The following is a 19,444-nucleotide window of genomic DNA, read 5'->3' on the forward strand; positions in this document are numbered from 1 at the left end:
TCTATGATTCTATAAATTCCCAGCAGTTTTCAGGATAATTCTAGCTTGAATGGAAGTAGGCAGATCCCTGGACCTCAAAAGAAAGTGCTCTGTCTTTCTCTCCTTTGCAAATTTTCCAGTACAAATTCAGCAGGCCAATGATAGAAACTTTGTTTATTTGTTACTGAACGAGTTACTGGCAGTGAGCTGAACTTTCAACTTCGGAGATGAACAGCCATTTCTAGGTGGCCGAAGGTACAGCTTTCCCTAAAATAGGTATGGAGAGAGTCATCTCTTCTGCAGGGACTGTTACTATTACTGAGACAATCAACATTGTAATACCAAGTTACAGAAGGAAATAGAAATTTAAAACTAGTATAATAGAAGAAACATCTGTGCGACCTAACTGTGTTATTCAATATAAAAATCTTGTTCAATAGCTCCCCTAACATATTATTTCTTATCTGCTTGAGGGTGGTCTAACAGCACTTTGGATTATATTACAAACATAGATGGATTGGTTCAAACTGTCCTGCAGAACCCCCTCCTCCTCTCCTTGCTGTTGCCTACTATCATTTGGGAACTGACCAGAAAATATGTGCTTCGGCCCTTCTGTTAAAAGGAAACTAAAGTGATTAGTTGAGGTCAGTAAGTAATGGGTTTTTCAGATAGGAGAGAAATTTGGTTTGGGTTAAACCAAAACAGAATTTGTCCAAGTTTTATAGTGAAATGAACAAAGTGAAAAAATGTGTTTTGGCTCAAGCTTTAATGTTTCCTGTAATCTGGAATGAAAAATTTTCTCTCATTGTCAGATTGTTTAACCCTTTTGGTTACCTTTTTGGGTTTTTTTTTTTTTTTGAGATTCAGTTACTTTTGCAGACATGAAGTGTCAAATTGGGTTAGTTTTGCTGAGATAAGTATCAAATGCAAAATTTCAGCACTTCTGACACAAAGGGGTTTGATATTACTTAATTCTTTCCTCTCTGCTTTTCCCCTTTCTTCTCAAGTCAGAACCATTTGACAATTTGAGGCTGAGTTTTCCAAGGAAAATAATATCTTCTTAAAACAACATGCTGTAAGCAGTTTACTACTGGCAAATAGTTCAGCTGTAGGAATTGGTAGCAAATCCTTGCATGAGTGAGAGGCTTGATCCTGCACTGAGGTCAGAGCTCCTCCTTTTTCTGTATCAAAGTGCCTTCTATTCTGGCCTACAGTGGAATAACAGGAGAATCAGGTCCTAAAAAAGATATTACTGTGATGTCTGTGTCCATTCCACTTTTCGCCATGCTTATTGCTCTTTCAGTGCTTCTATTCAATGAAGGATGCTAATGACTCCTTCAACGGGAGCTGGCAGCTCAATGGTACCCCAGGGATGGCTTGGGCTGAGAAGCGGTTGGAAAGGAAGCAGGTTATGATACTCCACATTGTAGTTAAGGATTTAACACCAATGAAAGTGAAAGAAGAGATAGTCACAGGCAACTTAGTTTGCCATCTTAAAGACAGGGAAAGGCACCCATAGCAAATGACTGGAAGGCCACTGTCAAATTCACCTACTTACTTGAAAGGGGAAGATTGCTCTAATTTACCTTGAAGAATGTATCTGACAGGACTGACAGTGCCAATTTTCTGCATGTGCTCTAGCAGTGGCTATCTTTTCTGATGTTTCCCAATCTTTGATCAACACAACATCCCAAAGAAGGTAATTCCTAAGTACTAGAAATACAGAAACACTGTCGAAAACTTGTATCAATTAGCATGTTCAGTGTGTGGCTTTCAACTTATTCTGGATGTTGATGTCTTGTTTCATTTGCTTTCTGGTTTAGCTTCATGGCATTCTGTTACAGCAATAATGGGGGTTTATATTGTATTTTTCAGAGCTTTTCATGGTGGATACTGAGATGAGATACGCAGTCACTAATATTCAGAACATGATGTGCACTCACAGTCAGAAAGCGCAGTCCTTAGATGGTGTGCCAGGCAGGATTGCAAAAATATCTGTCTGCTTTTCAAGAACAAGCCTGTGCCTCTGTATTTGAAGGAGAAAGTTGCCTGTTTCCTTGTTAATCAGGTGTTGTAGCTGGAAAGCTTCCCTCTTTACTACAGTTTTCCTTGAATCATATTTTAAATGCTGCAGGGAAGCAGTGAAATTAAATGAAAGGAGGATGTCAGGAACCACAAGGGGAAAAAACCCTCAATTTTGAGCTGCAGAGTTTGCTGTACAATGGTGTTCAGCTGTTTTAACAAGGCACAGATGTGCAACACATGGCCACAGGTGAAGACATGATGGGGAAGAGAATGGTGATGCCTCTGCATGCAGACAACGACCATCCCCAGCATCTGGTCCACGCTGAATCATATGCCCCTTCAGTCGGTCAGCCCCAGCAAGATGGCCACCCTCTCTGCCCTGATAACCCCAATACGGGGGGATTGCCGGGGCAGCACAGCCAGGGGGTTGGGACCTGAATGTCATCACTGCAGGTGGGAACATGGTAGGGGCAAAGGCTGTGAGCTGAGCAGTTCAGGGTCCCTGTCCTTAGAGGTTCCCACCGAACTATGTTTTTTAACAGATTTTGTGTGCAATAACCCACAAGATCTTTGGCCTAAGCTAGGTCTGAAGGATCACACCAACTACCTCAGGATGTTTGATCCTGGACAGGTGGGAGCAAGCCCTGGTTCGTGCCTAAGGTGAAAGTCAGGTGCCCAGATATGAGCGCCTAATGACTCTTTGAGATTAGGGTATCCAGGACATTTGTTTGGAAGTTGGCCAGTGTGACTCAGCATCTCCAGGGGACCTGCACCTTCAAAACTAGCAGCCAGAGGTTGGATAAAACACACAAGACCTTCTAAAATACCTCTAGAAAACTATCACTGAGCACTGGATTTGCTTACCTAGTGTCTCACGTCTGGTGTTGAAACTAAGCATGTTGGAAGGTAGGGGAGGGTAAGACCAATCAAACTCCTCTGTTGAGTCTTTTCTTTCCTGATTGGGGAAAAAACAATCTTTCCCACTCTGGCAGTCATCCCTTTCCTCCTTCCTCCTTTCCTTGTCCTGCTGTGGTGTAGCTGATTTCACATCTGTTTACTCAAATGTTTTGTCAGCAGAGAGTGCGATACAAGTGTATGATTTTCTGCTGAAGAAGATTCTTTTGATCCACAGATCCTTATAGGGAAGGGAGAAGAGAATGCATTTTATCACCTGTCTCTGCCCCTGATATATGCCAGGATTGTCTGCCTTACAGACAGGTGACAGTCGATACCATATGCTCTAAAGGTCCTGTCTAATGTTCTCTTCTGGCCTTCAAAACTAGGAATCCATGAGAAACTGCTTGTGCCCTGCCATCCACTTTGACGTTCAGCAGTGCTTCCCTTTAGCTAATAAAAGCCACATCAAGTACCACAGAACTAGTATCTCCTACATGGCCAACATGGCTTGACACAGGGTGGCGGTGACCAAGAAGTCACACAGTGTCGGATGGACCATCTGACCAGCAGCCAGCATACAGTACCCAGTGAAGCTGCTGAAGATGGAGCACAGCCTCCAGGTGAATTCAGTGAAATACCTCCTTACCCTTCTTGTTTGTAGGTGTAGTATGTTTAGGGTTTTTCTGCCAAGTGACTGCACAATGCTTTTGGTTGTGGATGTATTCTTTGCTAAGACCCACCAATTTTTTTTCTTACCTCAATGATTCATTTCCTTCATGACTAAACGTTCCTGCTTGCAATTTTCTTCCAATGTTAAACTCAATCACCCCTTGTGCTCGCATGGTGTTTGGCAGTTACTGCCCTGCATGGAAGCCACGGCTGAGCTACGGGGTGGTGGTTGTAGCTGTGTTCACACACCCCATTTCCAGGTGTTGAACTGCAGCCATGGGAAAAGGAAAAGGAATTGCTTCATCTTGTCCTGTTCATCTGTCAGCACAAAATTTAGGCTTTTACTTTCATGATCACATGGATTTTTTTTAATTTTTGCATTTCAGTGGTCACATGTTAACAGATCCACCTGATTTAGAGATCTTGTATTTCTGTTAGTAAATGCATTTGCCATATAAAAATCCTTGTATTTCTAGCTGATTATTGAGCTAACCAGAGAATCCGTCATGGTAAATAGAGTTTGAAGGACAATACTCACTTCTACTCACAGTAGGACCAAAAAAGGGAAAACAAATAGGCAAAACAAGAAAGGAGAGTGATCTCTCCTCTCTGTGGAGGAATCTGACATTCCCAATTGTCTATTTCTAATGCAGCCAGCATTTCCCAAAGTATTATCCTCTCTTGCAATTCATTAACTTCATTTTTACATTAAATTATAAGGCAGGCAAATATATACTTAGCCACTCAAGGATGGTATTTTCTTGCCACACTCGTTAAATTTTTGCCTTGAAATTTAACCTTCCATCATGACTTCATACAAAGAGGCAAAGAATACATAAACGGCATATAGCATGTTACTCTGGCTCAGTCAGAAATATGAAGTGACACTGTTTCGTATCGGTGGGAAGGTCCCGTTTGGTAACTACCGCATGCAGAGATTTCAGACGCTCCCGCCTACCCCCAGCAGCCCCAGCAGCCTGCCAGGGCTCGGGGCGCTGCTGCTGTTCCTGCGGGCTGCCAGCAGAGAGAGCAAAAGGTGCCCGGACCAAAACCATTACTCAGCTCTCGCCCTGTACCCTTGATACACACAGGACAAGGAGAAGGAAAAAGTGTTTCCTTATGCCGTACAGGGAACACAGGATTTTCTCACGTATTATAGAAAGCAGGTATAGTTCAGCTACTTAACTGCAAAGAATATGGTTCGTTTAACCCTTTCAAAAAGCTACTGCAAAGAGGACTGGCACGCGAGCTGTGACACTGTGGGGAAGCAACTGCTGTGATTCATCTAGTTGAAGCTCCAGCCAGCACTTAGATTTCATCCGTCCCGGGGCATGACCTCCGTCTGCAAGGTGACTGTATGCTCCCACCACCAGAAGATATGAACAGCTTTCAATCTTTTAATGTGTTTATTTAAAGGGGCTCACAGCTGGACTCTGTGTTTGCATCAGTCTGTAGGCTGGAGCCTTAACTATTGACCCAGTCTTACAAATGTATAAAATTGCAGTTACAGTCGATAGCCTGTGGCTGATGGCTGTGGCTGGACTGGTTCAAGAAGGGGGGTTGCATTTCTCTCTCAGCAGCAATGGCACTGTTCTCACTGCCCTGCCCAGAAACACTTCTACTTGTTACCGTGTGAAACTTTTTGGCACTTCATGTTAGCAAAAGCCACAAGGGAAAGGGTTTAGGCTGACAGCTGGAAGCAGTGTTCAAACAGCAGTCAATGTGTGCTGAGGATGTTGCTGGTGTTTCAGATCTCCATAGCCCCCAGTCCAAAGCTGAGAAATAACTAGTACAGGTGGGACATGGCAGACTGGGAACACAGGGTGAGAGGAATGACTGAAAGAGGGTTTTTTTTTCCCTTTTTCTCTTTTATAACATTGAGTAAGAGCAGGTCTGGTATACATTAGTGTTTATGAACCAGACGGTAGTGAGCCTTTAGAAAGGGGATCTGGCCAGGGTCTTATGAAGTGGCTTGTTAGTCTAAACTCTTCTCACACAAAGATAGAAAACAAAGCAAGGCCTCTGCAGAGGTTTATGGGGTGAGCTGCCAACACCTGCTTTCCACAGCAGGCAGACAGAGGGGCCACTGGGCTTGCTGCGCTGAGTTGCATCGATGGGCAATGCATGGACCCCACCAAAAGATTTCCAATGAACTGACCCTGAGCAGGAGCACAGAGAGGGGATAGTGAGAGGACATGCCTGCAGCGTGGACCAGGAGTCGGAAAGCGAAGATTTCCTCTCCAGCAGCACTTCATAACCATGAAATTGTTTTAACTGAGATCATTATACAAATTATTATACAGTACTTCTGACAACCCTGACATCTGAAAGGACAGAAGAGTGAATGGTTTCCAAGAATAGTTACTTCAAAGGCAAACTAGAATATGTAAAATGTCAGTTAATAACGAAAGGAACAGCCATCTTCAGTTTTGCTGCCTTTGACAGTGAAATGCAAATTACTGTAGGCTGAATCATTCAAACCTTGGGGCCAGAACCAAGGGAAAAATGTTCTTAAAGTCAATCACAACATTAAGTACATGTAAACTCAGATAGATGAAAATTTAAGATGGAGATCTTGTTCTTAAATGCTTTAAAAAATATATTTAGTTACTATTTTCCTCCAGATTTTCGTTATGGCTTCAGTCTATTCACTCCATAAATATTTCCATCTGAAATTATTTCTAGCATCTCATACCGGTGTGAAAACAGCAACTCAATTAATTTAGAATTGGAGACTGAATGAGAAAAAGACAGTGGGGATTGCATGCTGACCATAATATAAATATTTGCTTGATATAGTCTTGGCCTGAACTGAATTGGTATCTCATGAGTTTTGCAATGCTCTGTATGTCTGTAAATAAGGTCATTTGGAGGCCTACATGTGGATTAATATTGAAAACTTTGTGTATCTGCTTTTTTAAAAAAATATGCTTGTATTTGTTTCATTCCCTTTACTTGCAATGCTGGTCTAAAATATCGTTGTGTGATCTATAATATCATGAGGAAATTCTGGAAAAACTTTGGAAATCTTGCTCCTCTTTTTGATGGTGATTTCATTTTGCTCATTGTATTCTTATTTCTTCAGATCAATATGAGACTTGAAAGTACTGACCAAATAGTTGAAAACCTTGCCTTTCCCTTATGTGATACTTATTTTGCTGTGCAATTGTTCACATGTGAATTGTGATGGCATTTCTGCTCTGCAACTTGAAGTTTTCCACTATGAATTCCATTACTCACACTAAAATTCAAGAAGAGTTTATACCTGTGAATGCCTTCAACGTGTCCTGACTGACAGTCAGATGTGTTTGAGTATAAAACAAACCTGTGAATAGTGGCAAATCTCTAGCCTATTTGCAAATCCTTTCTTAAGCTATTTGGCCAGCTTTAGTAGAGAAGAAATAAGCATTTAAAAATGGAGCAGGAGCCTTTTTCTGGGATTTCTGGTAATGTCCAAAAGGCTGTTAATGGTGAGAAATCAAGGGATCAAGCCCAGCCAGCATGGGTGTAGGAAAGTCAGGTCCTGCTTGACCAACCTGATCTCCTTATACGACAAAGTGACCCGCCTAGTGGATGAGGGGAAGGCTGTGGATGTTGTCTATCTAGACTTCAGTAAAGCCTTTGACACGGTTTCCCACAGCATTCTCCTGGAGAAACTGGCTGCTCGTGGCTTGGACGGATGTACTCTTCGCTGGGTAAAGAACTGGCTGGATGGCCGGGCCCAAAGAGTGCTGGTGAATGGAGTTTACTCCAGTTGGCAGATGGTCACAAGTGGTGTTCCCCAGGGCTCTGTGTTGGGGCTAGTTCTGTTTAATATCTTTATCAATGATCTGGACGAAGGGATCGAGTGCACCCTCAGTAAGTTTGCAGATGACACCAAGTTGTGTGGGAGTGTTGATCTGCTTGAGGGTAGGAAGGCTCTGCAGAGGGACCTGGACAGGCTGGATCAATGGGCCGAGGCCAATTGTATGGGGTTCAACAAGGCCAAGTGCCAGGTCCTGCACTTGGGCCACAGCAACCCCATGCAACGCTGCAGGCTTGGGGAAGAGTGGCTGGAAAGGACCTGGGGCTGTGTGTTGACAGCCGCCTGAATATGAGCCAGCAGTGTGCCCAGGTGGCCAAGAAGGCCAATATCATCCTGGCTTGTATCAAAAATAGCGTGGCCAGCAGGACTAGGGAAGTGATCGTGCCCCTGTACTCGGCACTGGTGAGGCCGCACCTCAAATACTGTGTTCAGTTTTGGGCCCCCCACTACAAGAGAGACATTGAGGTGCTGGAGCATGTCCAGAGAAGGGCAACAAAGCTGGTGAAGGGTCTGGAGCACAAGTCCTGTGAGGAGCAGCTGAGGGAACTGGGGTTGTTTAGTCTGGAGAAAAGGAGGCTGAGGAGAGACCTTATGGCTCTCTACAACTACCTGAAAGGAGGTTGTAGAGAGGTGGGGGTTGGTCTCTTCTCCCAGGTAACAAGTGATAGGACAAGAGGAAATGGCCTCAAGTTGCGCCAGGGGAGGTTTAGGCTGGATATTAGGAAATTTTACTTCACTGAAAGGGTTATCAAGCATTGGAACAGGCTGCCCAGGGAAGTGGTTGAGTCGCCATCCCTGGAGGTATTTAAAAGACGTTTGGATGAGGTGCTTAGGGACATGGTCTAGTGGTGGTCTTGGTAGTGTTAGGTTTACGGTTGGACTCGATGATCTTAAAGGTCTTTTCCAACCTATACGATTCTGTGATTCTGTGATTCTGTGAAATGTACCTGAAAGGTACTAGTTCAATGGCCAGAAATACCTCATCTCTCCTAACTCCTGCTGGTCTCATGCACAGACATTTTACCCGGGTGCTCTCTGGCATTGCCTCCTTTATTTTTCATTACATTTTGAGCTGAACTCTAAGGTTCATCTGAACAACACTCTTCGCCTAAGGTAACTGTAACGATGCCGCTAACTGAAGCCAGCTGGGGCACAATTATACATCATTAACAGTAGCACAGTGTACTGGGGCTCTGCATTCACATTAAAGGGTGCTTGAGCCCTTCCTCCACGGTGCTGACTTTACAACTCCCTCTTGTCACTGCTTGGCATTTCTGCCACTTTTGCTGGAGTTTTCTCATGAGATTTTGACTGAGGTCCTGAGATCACAAAAATTGCAGCTAGGAGCAGAGATTGCTGTTAAATATCCCTTTTTTCCCAGCAGTGTCATAAGCCCATGCTGTAATAAAAATTTTAAGGGAAACAATGCCACAGAACGGTAATGGACATGTGCAACCTGGATGAAATATCAATAAGTCTCTCTCATGATCACTCCCTCATATCTGGATGAGGCATGGTGAAGAAAAACATTTAGATTCTTGCATTCTGGATTTTAAGTTGCAATCCAGGAAAATGTTTTCCAGCATGAAGACAATCAGCAATACATAACTCGGGAAAACTCCAGAAAACTTTGGAAAACTCTGGAAGACTGGGTTGCCTGATGGTGTCACAGGTGTTGGAGTCTGAACAGACCTATGAATTTTAAGTTATGAAGGCTATAACTGCCAACAGCTACGGTTATGAAATTGTTTTTATGATGAAACATGAAGCTGCATGGAGTGTCTTGTAGGCAGGATATATATATTTATATATATATATTCCTTGCCCTCCTCCCTCAGCAATGTCTGGCAGCTCTCCTACACTCATCTATCATGATCAAGGTGTTTACAAGGGGGTCTATTGCCTTGCTCCCACTTCTTCACTGTGGTAGGTAACAAGAGAAAACTCCCCTTGCTATTGCTGGCACACTCCTCACTGTGAGGCTGCACAATCTAGAGCTGGGTTCTGACTTCAGAGGAGGCATACAGAGATGTCTGCTTTGGAAAAAAAAATGGAAAAAGGATGATAAATAATAAGGAAACAATATGCAGAAATGCAGAATGTTGTGGAGACAGGAGAGCCTGCAATTTCCTTTTACATGTTTTCAAGCTATTTCCTCGGTTATACTGTAAGAAAGATGTATTAGGCAGCAAGACAAAGCTTTATAGAAAGCCTCAAAGCTCCATTTAAGCCCAAAACAGCTAGCATTTGTGCACTGCAAGAAGTGATTCTCCAGCTGCAGGAGAACAGATAACCTAAGAGCTCACTTACACCTTTGTCGTGTGATCCAGGGAAAGTTAAATAGTTAGCACAGGATGAAATGCATGGGAAGGAAAGAAGATGAAGGGTATCGTCTTCCCCTATCAAGTTTTCTTGGGCTTCTAGCCTCAATTACAGGCCCTAATGGGCACCCTCATTTGTTTCCTATTAGCTGTAGAAATGGAGGGAAAAAATGCTGCCTTCACCTGAACCACGGGATGAAACAGCCCTCCAAGCACTAAAAAAGTTACTGAATGTGCTCTGTTTCTTGAAGTAAACCAAACAGGAAGAAAAAATATGCTAGCGTAACTTTTTTTCTCTAATTCTTTATTAATTTCAATTAATTACACCAGAGCAGGATTATTTTTTAGTATTTTCCCATTAATTTGAGATAGCTGTCCCTAGCGTTCACCAAGACAGATATCTGATTAGCTGAGCCAAACACACACAAAAATGGTCTTTGAAGACAATGATTAAGTCCACACGGGTCTGTGTTGTATAGGGCCTAGAGATTTCTCCTGAACTAATATTTGATGTTTGTCTGCTGAATAAACTGCTCAGCTTTCATTAAGATCATCATTAAGAAAAAACACAGGCAAGGAATTACAATATATATTAACAACATGTATTATTACACTTCAGAGAGAACATTTATGAGCATAAGGAAATAATGTACTTTTTTATTGTTATTATTTGCAGTACTTTCTTGGTGCACAAAGCAGATCTATTCTGCTAACCCTCACTGCTGAATTTTAAAAAGGAGCAGGAACATGCTCCTAAATATATTGTTTTCTTCTTTTTTTTTTTTTTTTAGTCACAAGAGTTTTATTCTCTGAAGGAAGCTTACCTTGTAATTTTTCAGCTTCACAATTTTTTTTCCTTCATATATTATGATATGCCTACCCTCAGACAGAGTGAATATTCTATGGCTATATCTATAGTCCCAGTGAAACAGTGTTGAAAACCTTTGATTCAAGGGATGGTAATGTACAAGGTAAGGTGCACCTTACAATGTTTTCTCATAAAGAAAAATAATATCTTTTTAAAGAAAAGCTTCCTAATCTAGGAAGAGGCAGCTAATTGTTATTAAAGGGTATAACGTAGTGCTCTGCTTAATCACCACTGAGGTTATTGATGATCTGAACTGTTTCACCTAAAAAATATTCCACAGTGTACATAAAATATCCATGGTATTATTTCTCTGATGAGATGAGCAGCTGAGAGAAATGGTGGAAGGAGATAGTACACTGTTTGCTACAATTAAATAATAAATGGTATTGATAAATAAAAAGCCAAGTAGTTTAATTAGCTTCATGGATGTAGACATTAGTCATTTATATTTCTGAATATCTGAAAGAATATTCCTGTGGTCAAGACATTGATGGCTTCACATCTCAGTTACACATACTCAGTGCAAACCAGTGTCCCAGTCCCCATATGTAAGACATGGAAAACACTTCTTCCCTGATTTCACAGCTGTTGTTAGAAAAATCACACTCACTAATGGCCATGAAATAATGGGATGCTCAGGTGAAGAGTCAGGGGAGTGGTACAAATACAGAACAGGAATTCACCCATGAGACTATCGTACGCTATTGCCCTTGCCCAGGCAGAATTGCAAATCAGCTCTCTCCCTGTGGACTGGACCAGTTGACAGGACTCCAAAGGAATCTTACCTGAGATTGGCCATGTATTTGTAAAATACAAAAGTGTTTTCAGTGTTTTTCTGCTCCGACCTGTGGTCCCCTCAAGCTACCTTTGTGCCGAGAGCACAGAAATGCTGAGAAGATTGCTGAGATGTGCTCCTTACAGTGGCACAGTGTGTATGCCACATTCAAAATGCCAGACCACAATGATTAAATTGTTAAATCAGCTAAATCTGAGCTAAGTTTACAAGAATAGAGTGGGTTTTGTACATAGCCACATGGATAGCTTAGAGTGCTGGATTTTCTATGAACAGCTCATACTAGCTCTCTTACTGCCAGAAAAATAGTCCGGAAATCTTCTTGCAACATCACGGTGATAATGTAGTATGTCTCCATAACATTTTCAAACTTTGTGGCATGCTGCCTGCTGGAAACAGCCAATAGGCTGTAGCCTGTGGTAGTACTGCGGTCTTTAATCTACAGTTTTATTAAACACAAAACCTTTAGATATTCAAGCTCGTTTTAAATTTGTGTGTAGATGTGAATCATGAATGCCAGACAAATTGTCAGACCTGTTTAGAAGAGCTTTGATTTCTATTTCCAGTTGGGCCCACTCCTTATCTGGAATATCAAGCACTGGGATGCAATTTAGAAAATGGCAAACCACAACTTCAAGAAACTTCTGCTTCCTTGAAGTACCTTTGCTACTGGCAAAACACAGGAGACTCAAAATTCTTACCCTAGACTTAAGTCCTCCTGCATTTGTGTGAAAAGTCCTTTCCTCTAATCAGTTTCAGATTCTTTTACAGAAGAGCCACAACTTAGTATTTTCATACAATTTAAAGAATTATAAGAAACACTCCCTCAAGTTTTGATTTTTTTTTTGTCTTAAAATTGTTTTTCTTAGCAGATTTGATTAAGGATCTGACTCTTGGTTACTGCTAGAGGTGAAGACCAAGCAATGGAATCAATTAGTAACATTGACCATAGTAGTAGCAATGCAGAATATTTGGGTTAATATTGTATAAAAGACTTCTGCATCCAGGTAAGGTGTTACACAATTATTGTTGAATAAAAGTGGTGCTTTGGCACCCCCAGTGCTCGAGGAAATCTTGGAGAATGGAATCAAGGTCTACATAAGAAGAGGCTGAAGGATCTATCAGCCCTCTGGGAATTTTTTACTGTGTCCGCACTGCAAGCAGTGTCTGCTCTTCACAGAGCCCCAGCATTGCAAGGATCCAGGCTGTGGATCTCAAATCCCCATACCAAAAAAAAGGGGTGGTCACCTTCACTTCTGTTTTAACAAGGTACTAGATCTCATAACATGAACTGACCATACGGCTTATGTATGTGACCAAATGCATCACATCATTGCCATCAGCTTACGTACACTTACATTTACAAGTTTTCCAGCAGCTGGAAAACCCTGTAGTGCCTCTCCCAGTTTCAAATGCAGTATTTAGTGGCTTTTGCCCTCCATGCCTCATGAAAATGAGGACTGTGGTCCATTTTACCATCTAGGGAGTTACAAGTCTGTACAGCAAGCCTTCAGCGGAATGAGGACATTTCTGGGCCACAGGATTGTGTCTGATCTGAAATACCACCTGGTCTTATTGAATAAATTGAACTATTGTCTTTTTTATCAGGCCTTTAACAGTGACAAAGTGAATGCGGAGACTGAATTCAAACAAAACAAACAGTTCAGGCTGTGTGTTGTGCCTGAGTACCTTGGAAACAAAGAACCAAAAAATATTTAATGTTATAATGACTTAAAATATTACATCTGTGAATGTATCAAAAAAGAGACATGCATATAAAAAATGTGGGAATAGGTTGTTTATATAAGCTTGGATAAGTATAAAACAAAGATCTAGCTACAGTCTTGTAGTAGTATTTTCTTTTCTTTAAAAATGAAAGAGATACACATTCAGGAATCATTGCAACATTAATAAAGGGTTTTTTTTCTTTAGCCTCATCATACTCTCTTCTCTTCTTTCCAGCTACATATTAGGGTGTCTGTTGAGAAGTCCCATATTTACGATTTGGATCCTGCAACAGGCCATTTTTTTCTTTCTCATTCATGACCTTTCCCAACCATCTGGCTAGTAATGGGTTTACAAGTAATTTCATATTTTCTGGGGCTGCCTCCAGCCAAATCAATGTAGAAATAATAGCAACCATTTGGGATAAAACATATAATGTCAAATTCACCCAATATGACTGATCAAAGACACAATATGGAAAACTGCTTCCTATAATTTTATGGCATATTTGTTTCAGTTTTTAGATGATCTGCAGTTTCCCAGGTCCACTTTCCTAATTTATTTAGAATAAATTTGTATTATTTCCTCATATACCAGACAAAATGATCTGTTATCTAAGTTGTTATAGATATGCAAGACAGGTATAGAATATACAATGGCACTGTATTTTTCTGCAAGTTATTTTCAGGACATTCCTGGGGACTAACTATATCATTCATTTCATTTCAACGTGATTGCATTTTCCCAGGTTGCAGCCACACCAAAAATCATGGAAGGAGGGTTTCTGTCTCTGTGTTTCATTCTTGGCATCTTTAACTAAGAGATGTGCTACATCACCTTGAGTCTGCTGAGTGCCTCATAAAGTGGTGCTGGAAGGACTGGAGTCTGGTGCCAAACTGGACTTTGCTGTGGCAATCACAGGTTCTAATAGCATTGCTAATTTTGCAATCATTCTGTAACAGGGAGCTTTCAGGTTCAGTGTTGTCACTGTTTGTGATGTGTGAGGCAGACCTCCAAGGGGCATGGAGGCACTCCTGCCCACTTCAGTTGGATATGGAGATGCCAGTGGCTAAATATGCCTCACAGAAATTCTTCAGATACTGACATTTCTGTAGCTACATGCTTACAGCAGCCATGCTCGGATAGTATCAAACAGCAGAACGTTAGATGATAGTTATGTATCTGATCCATGAGGTTGCATCAGTGTTGAAGGAATACAACAATAGCACTTCTTTCCTTGAAAGAAAGGGCAAAATCCTCTTAAGACTTGAAAGAAAAAGTATCTCTAGGAAAGAAATATCTAATGACTAGAAAGAGACATTTTTCCCTTCACCTCATGAAAGAAAGACTGTAAATCTTGTCCTCTCTTCTCACTGGTTCCTAATGAGAAGCTTAGGTTGCTCACTTTGGGGCAAACTTCTTTAAACCTGCTTTTGATCAACCAACTCTTCATGAGTTGGGTAGCCACAAACTCTTCCAGTCACAAGTAGTTACATGTGACATTGCAACAGGAGCACTGTGACATTTGCATCCTTCTTGTCAGTCTTTCCCCCCTTTTAGGTTATAGAGAGTCTTGGCATCCATTTAAAGAAACTTTGGGCCCTACATGTAGCTGAGAACCCCTTGGCCGTTTGTGTTCAGAGGTCTAGCCACCACTTGGGAAGTGTGAAACTACTCTGTTCTATTATCTTGATTTTCTGCAGGCTTGTGATTTTTTTATGTGTGCCATTGGAAAAAGAAGAGCCACTTCTGTTGCTGAGTTGAGAAAGGACTGTGTCCACCAGGTAGTGTTTGTAGAAATGAGCACAAGAGCATAAGCAGAGGAAGAGAAGAAGGAGAAGAAGGGGCCTCTATTATGGAAGTGGTGGTTGTTCCTCACAGCAGCATACAAAGCCAAACGGAGACACTCCTGTGTAGTCCAAATTCTTGGACGTGGGCAAAGATTGCATTGAGCATTTTTAAGGAAAAATTTGTGTATGTCAAAAGGGGACTAGCAAGTTTTGATACTGGTAATTCTGTGGCACCACAAGGCTACACACAGGCTGTCACTTCCAACAGGAAGGTAATTCAGAGCTTTCTGAGCAACTTAATTTAAAGCTAGCAGTGCTATCTTTTCCCAGCTCTGCAGCCACTTCTCTTAGTGCTATGTAAACTTAAGGTTAGCAACTGGGTTTATATTTTTTGTTGTGAGTGTTCCCTGCTGCCTTGCATAAGAAGAAGGTGCTCCCCACTTTCAGAGGCATTGTCAAAGAGTGTGTGCAGTTTCCATCAATTTCCATGGCAGGTACATTGCCTTTTGTGGTATGTCCCAAAGGAAATAGCTCCAAATACTACCATGCAAGAAAGCAGCACAGCAATACAGGCCACACTGGTTTTCTGCTCATATTGCAGGTGTGCCTGAGAGTCCCTGGACTACTACTGTCAGGCCTGTGAAATGCAACTATTGGTATAAACCTGCTTGTTGCTAGGCATAAATTCACTACACTTGAGTAATCATCTTCACTGGAAAATACTTAGGAAAGACTGAAAATCCCAGATACAGGATAACGCCCTCGTCACTTTCCTTGACATGATCATTGCAATTGAACCCTGTGAGGCTGCAATCTTGGGTAGGATTTGGGTTATTGCTTTAAACTGAACACTTCAAGAGCTGAAACACACTTCCCCTGCTCTGCATCTGGCTGTTCTGGAAGACAAATGGGACCACTGAGTGCTACTGAGGAGAAGTTCTCCACTCAACACAACACCCACAGCTCAGCCGAGCACCTCCGTGCACATGGAGGCCTGTATCTCCTCTCCTCCTCACCCCCTACAAAGTCTGTCTCTGCTCCAGCCTCGTCATCTACACCTGCATATTGCATTCATTGCCGGACAGCAAGTGATTCCTGACAGACAGAAGGCAGTTTAGAAAAAGACATTTAAGAACAATTATGGCTTTAAAGTAAATTGATTTTTTGAAGAACCACTAAGAGTTAAGTATTTGCAGGTTGTCTAAAAGACAGAAAGCTGGACCATGACAATGGTCTACAGATATTTGAAGAATGCAAGCAGACAAAGGGAAAATTATTACCTGGATACAGAAATTGTGGATGTGAATTTGAAATAAAAATGTAGAGCTTAGAGCCAGGAAAATCCCCATCTGAATGGAGCAGACTCCCAAGGGAAAGTGGTAAAAACACCATTTGTGGATGTGAAATGTTTAAAACAAAGTAGGGCTGCTTCCTATTTCTGTACACAAGGGAACAATTTTTCACTGACAAGAACATAGATGACATGACCCGATAGACCTTTTCTACCACTAGCCTCCAGGACTGAAATCCAAGAGCTATATCCTGTACTACTGAAAACATGACTCAGGACAACAGTGTTATGCTGATTTCTATCACCTGAAGATCTGGCCTTACCTCAATTTTTTAAAGAATAAAACTGGGTAACTCACTTCCTGCATCAATAAACCTATGTCTGATAAATGTTGCATGCAAGGAAGTATCAGATATACTGAACCTGTTCTGCAAAAACATTTTTCTGTTTGGAGGTACCACAACAGTGCCAAAAAAAATCAAGCGTAATCAAACTTGTTGGTGTTTAAAGATTTATAGTTCATTCTTAGCCAAAAGCTGTAGTAATTAGCACCACACCAGGGCCTGGACACAATCCAGTTCTTTAAGGCATGACTAGTTAAGTGCCACACAGAGTGGTTTCGCTGAGGTATCGTGAGTTAACCCCAGCTGGCAACTAAGCCCCACCCAGCCGCTTGCTCACTCCCCCCTGGTGGGATGGGGGAGAGAATTGGAAGAGTAAAAGTGAAAAAACTCGTGGGTTGAGATAAAAACAATTCAATAGGTAAAGCAAAAGCTGTGCACGCAAGCAAAGCAAAATAAGGAATTCATTCACTACTTCCCATGGGCAGGCAGGTGTTCAGCCATCTCCAGGAAAGCAGAGCTCCATCACGCGTAACGGTTACTTGGGAAGACAAACACCATCACTCCAAATGTCCCCTTCCTTTTTCTTCCCCCAGCTTTATATGCTGAGCATGATGTCATATGGTATGGAATATCCCTTGGGTCAGTTGGGATCAGCTGTCCCAGCTGTGTCCCCTCCCAGCTTCTTGTGCACCCCCAGCCTACTCATTGGCAGGGTGGTGTGAGAAGCAGAAAAGGCCTTGAATAAGCACTGCTCAGCCTGTATTATCATCCCTGTACCCTCTATCATCCCAAAAAACATCCCTGTATTATCAATACTATTTTCAGTACAAAACCAAAACATAGTTCCATACAAGCTACTATGGAAAAAATTAACTCTATCCCAGTCAAAACCAGCTTGTGAGGTCAGACCTGGACATTGTTTTCTACTTGGAAAAAGTAAGTCTCTTTCATTCCTTCTTCCCTTTATGGAGACTATTTTTTCTGTCACCAAAGAGGAAATCGAGAATGAAATAGCCAACAGCATAGAGACTGGAATCAGCGCAGTAGGCAACAGAGACCCACCAGCCAAACCTCCCTGCTACAGGAACCACCAAGGCTGATGGAAGCTGCATAAATGCAATTCATAAATGCAAGCAAAATAATCCCAAAGCAGGCAAGAGAATGACTGACCTGAATCATGCCACTTTGTAATGAAATTTTTGCTCAGCCCTCAAGAAGTTGACATGCTTGTCAACCAGTTTGGCCTGGTGTTGATACAACCCCCAAATGATACTGTGGCAAAAGGTGAGGAACACATAACCTTCCCTGAAAGGGGCTGGAAGTTACAAATAAGAAGTTAAAAAGCATTAAAGGGAAGCTTGATATAGGTATACAACGAAATCAAGTAAGCCAATTGTTACTTGAAAGGATGCGTTCTGGGTTTGTGCCAAAAGCCATCTCTGCCCTTCTTCCTCTAAAGATATCCCTCACAGGTGGCTTGTACTTCTGAGCCTGTGGTGAGGCTGTAGATTCCACACGTGGTTTACTGACTGAGTCAGTCTTTGTGTAACTAATACATCCACAGGTCAGGTAGAAAGTGAGATACATCATTATGATGCCTGCCACCAGTGCGAAGCATGAGTCAATGCAGTTATTTATAGCTGAAGCCCAGTACTTTGTGCTGGGATGTAATATAAGACTGAAACACAAAAATAATAGTGGCAATGCCACTGCAATTTCTGAGGCTGTTCCCTCACTCCTGTAGTTCCTGTACAAAACGTGCGATGGGAAGCTTTGCTTTCATGTGGTGATGGGAAATACCTGATTGACACTCACCCCTGGCTGATCTAGGACAGAAATGGGTCTGGCAATCAGGGGGTCAGGCAATCAGGGCACAAGTTCACTGAGGACCTTGACGTGAGACATCACATCACCTTTATCAGCTAACAGGCTAGCCTAGGAGGAAAACACAAACTCCAGCACTTTACCTCCAAGGGTATTTTTCCATCAGCTGTAGATCTTTCGTTGACTGGCATTTTTCATGCATAGGTGACATGCATAAAAAGCATGAAGATGGTCCAGACTTCTGAAAAAGATGAAGGGCTCTGCAGCTCCGCCTATGTTATGTACTTCTTTCTGTTTTGTGCAGCAGTTTGGAAGTTGTTCTACTTTTACAGTACCTGTACTTATAAAAGCAAGATTTACTATATTAATTTTCCTTTACTATGCAACATAGCTATAGATAACTTATTTTACACAAAGGACTGTAAGGTTATTTGCTAGGAAGAGAGATTTGAAAATATTTGAAAAAATATGATTTATTGCAATAAAGGAAAAATATTTTAAAAAACAGATGGAAGAAAGCTTGATTTCTGGCCTCTTTTTCAGTTTCAATTAATAAAAAAAAAGTGCAAGCAACCAGAAAAGAACATTACCTCCAAAAACTTCTCTGCACCGGACAAATTCTGAGAAGTTCATGCCATGTACATAGGACGCATCTCTGCTGGGTACGTATGGATTCTCTGAGGGTCAGATGCTGTGAGCCTCCCGATGAGAAATACAAAAGCAGTTCCGGTGGTTTGGAATGATTTCTACTTCACTGGGCCATTAAAAGATAGACACTATGATCGCATAAAAAAAGTTTTGCATGACTCTACTGCCTTTCTGTGGTTTTCTGGCAGCACTGAGCAGCTGTGATCTGTAAGCGGAGAGGAAGGTTCCCACAGAATCCAGAGCGGTCTTCTAGGGAGGGAAGGGAAAATCCCCTCCTTGATTCAACACTTTCTTACACCTTCCCTTTTTGTGACATCAGCAAGCGATGACTCCTGCATGAGCCAGCATGACAAGAATTTAATGTGAAAAAGTTTCGTTTTATAGTTATGTGCTTTAGCCAATGACTACCTAGGGTAGCCTGCAGGATACAGACCTAAATCCTATGTGGTAGAGCGAGTATCAAAC

At 41.8% G+C, this 19,444-nt stretch overlaps 1 long non-coding RNA gene across 1 annotated transcript in view; it reads right to left on the reverse strand.

Annotated features, from left to right (window-relative positions):
- The window catches only part of LOC142406385 (uncharacterized), a 40,914-nt gene extending 21,689 nt beyond the window's left edge, over positions 1-19,225 (reverse strand). Inside the window, exon 1 of the long non-coding RNA XR_012774567.1 lies at positions 18,922-19,225. This is a non-coding gene — a long non-coding RNA (uncharacterized LOC142406385). The remainder of the gene's footprint in view (positions 1-18,921) is intronic.
- Positions 19,226-19,444: the final 219 nt, after the last annotated feature.

Source organism: Mycteria americana, chromosome 2 (assembly GCF_035582795.1).
Source record: "Mycteria americana isolate JAX WOST 10 ecotype Jacksonville Zoo and Gardens chromosome 2, USCA_MyAme_1.0, whole genome shotgun sequence".
Lineage (NCBI taxonomy): Eukaryota > Metazoa > Chordata > Aves > Ciconiiformes > Ciconiidae > Mycteria > Mycteria americana.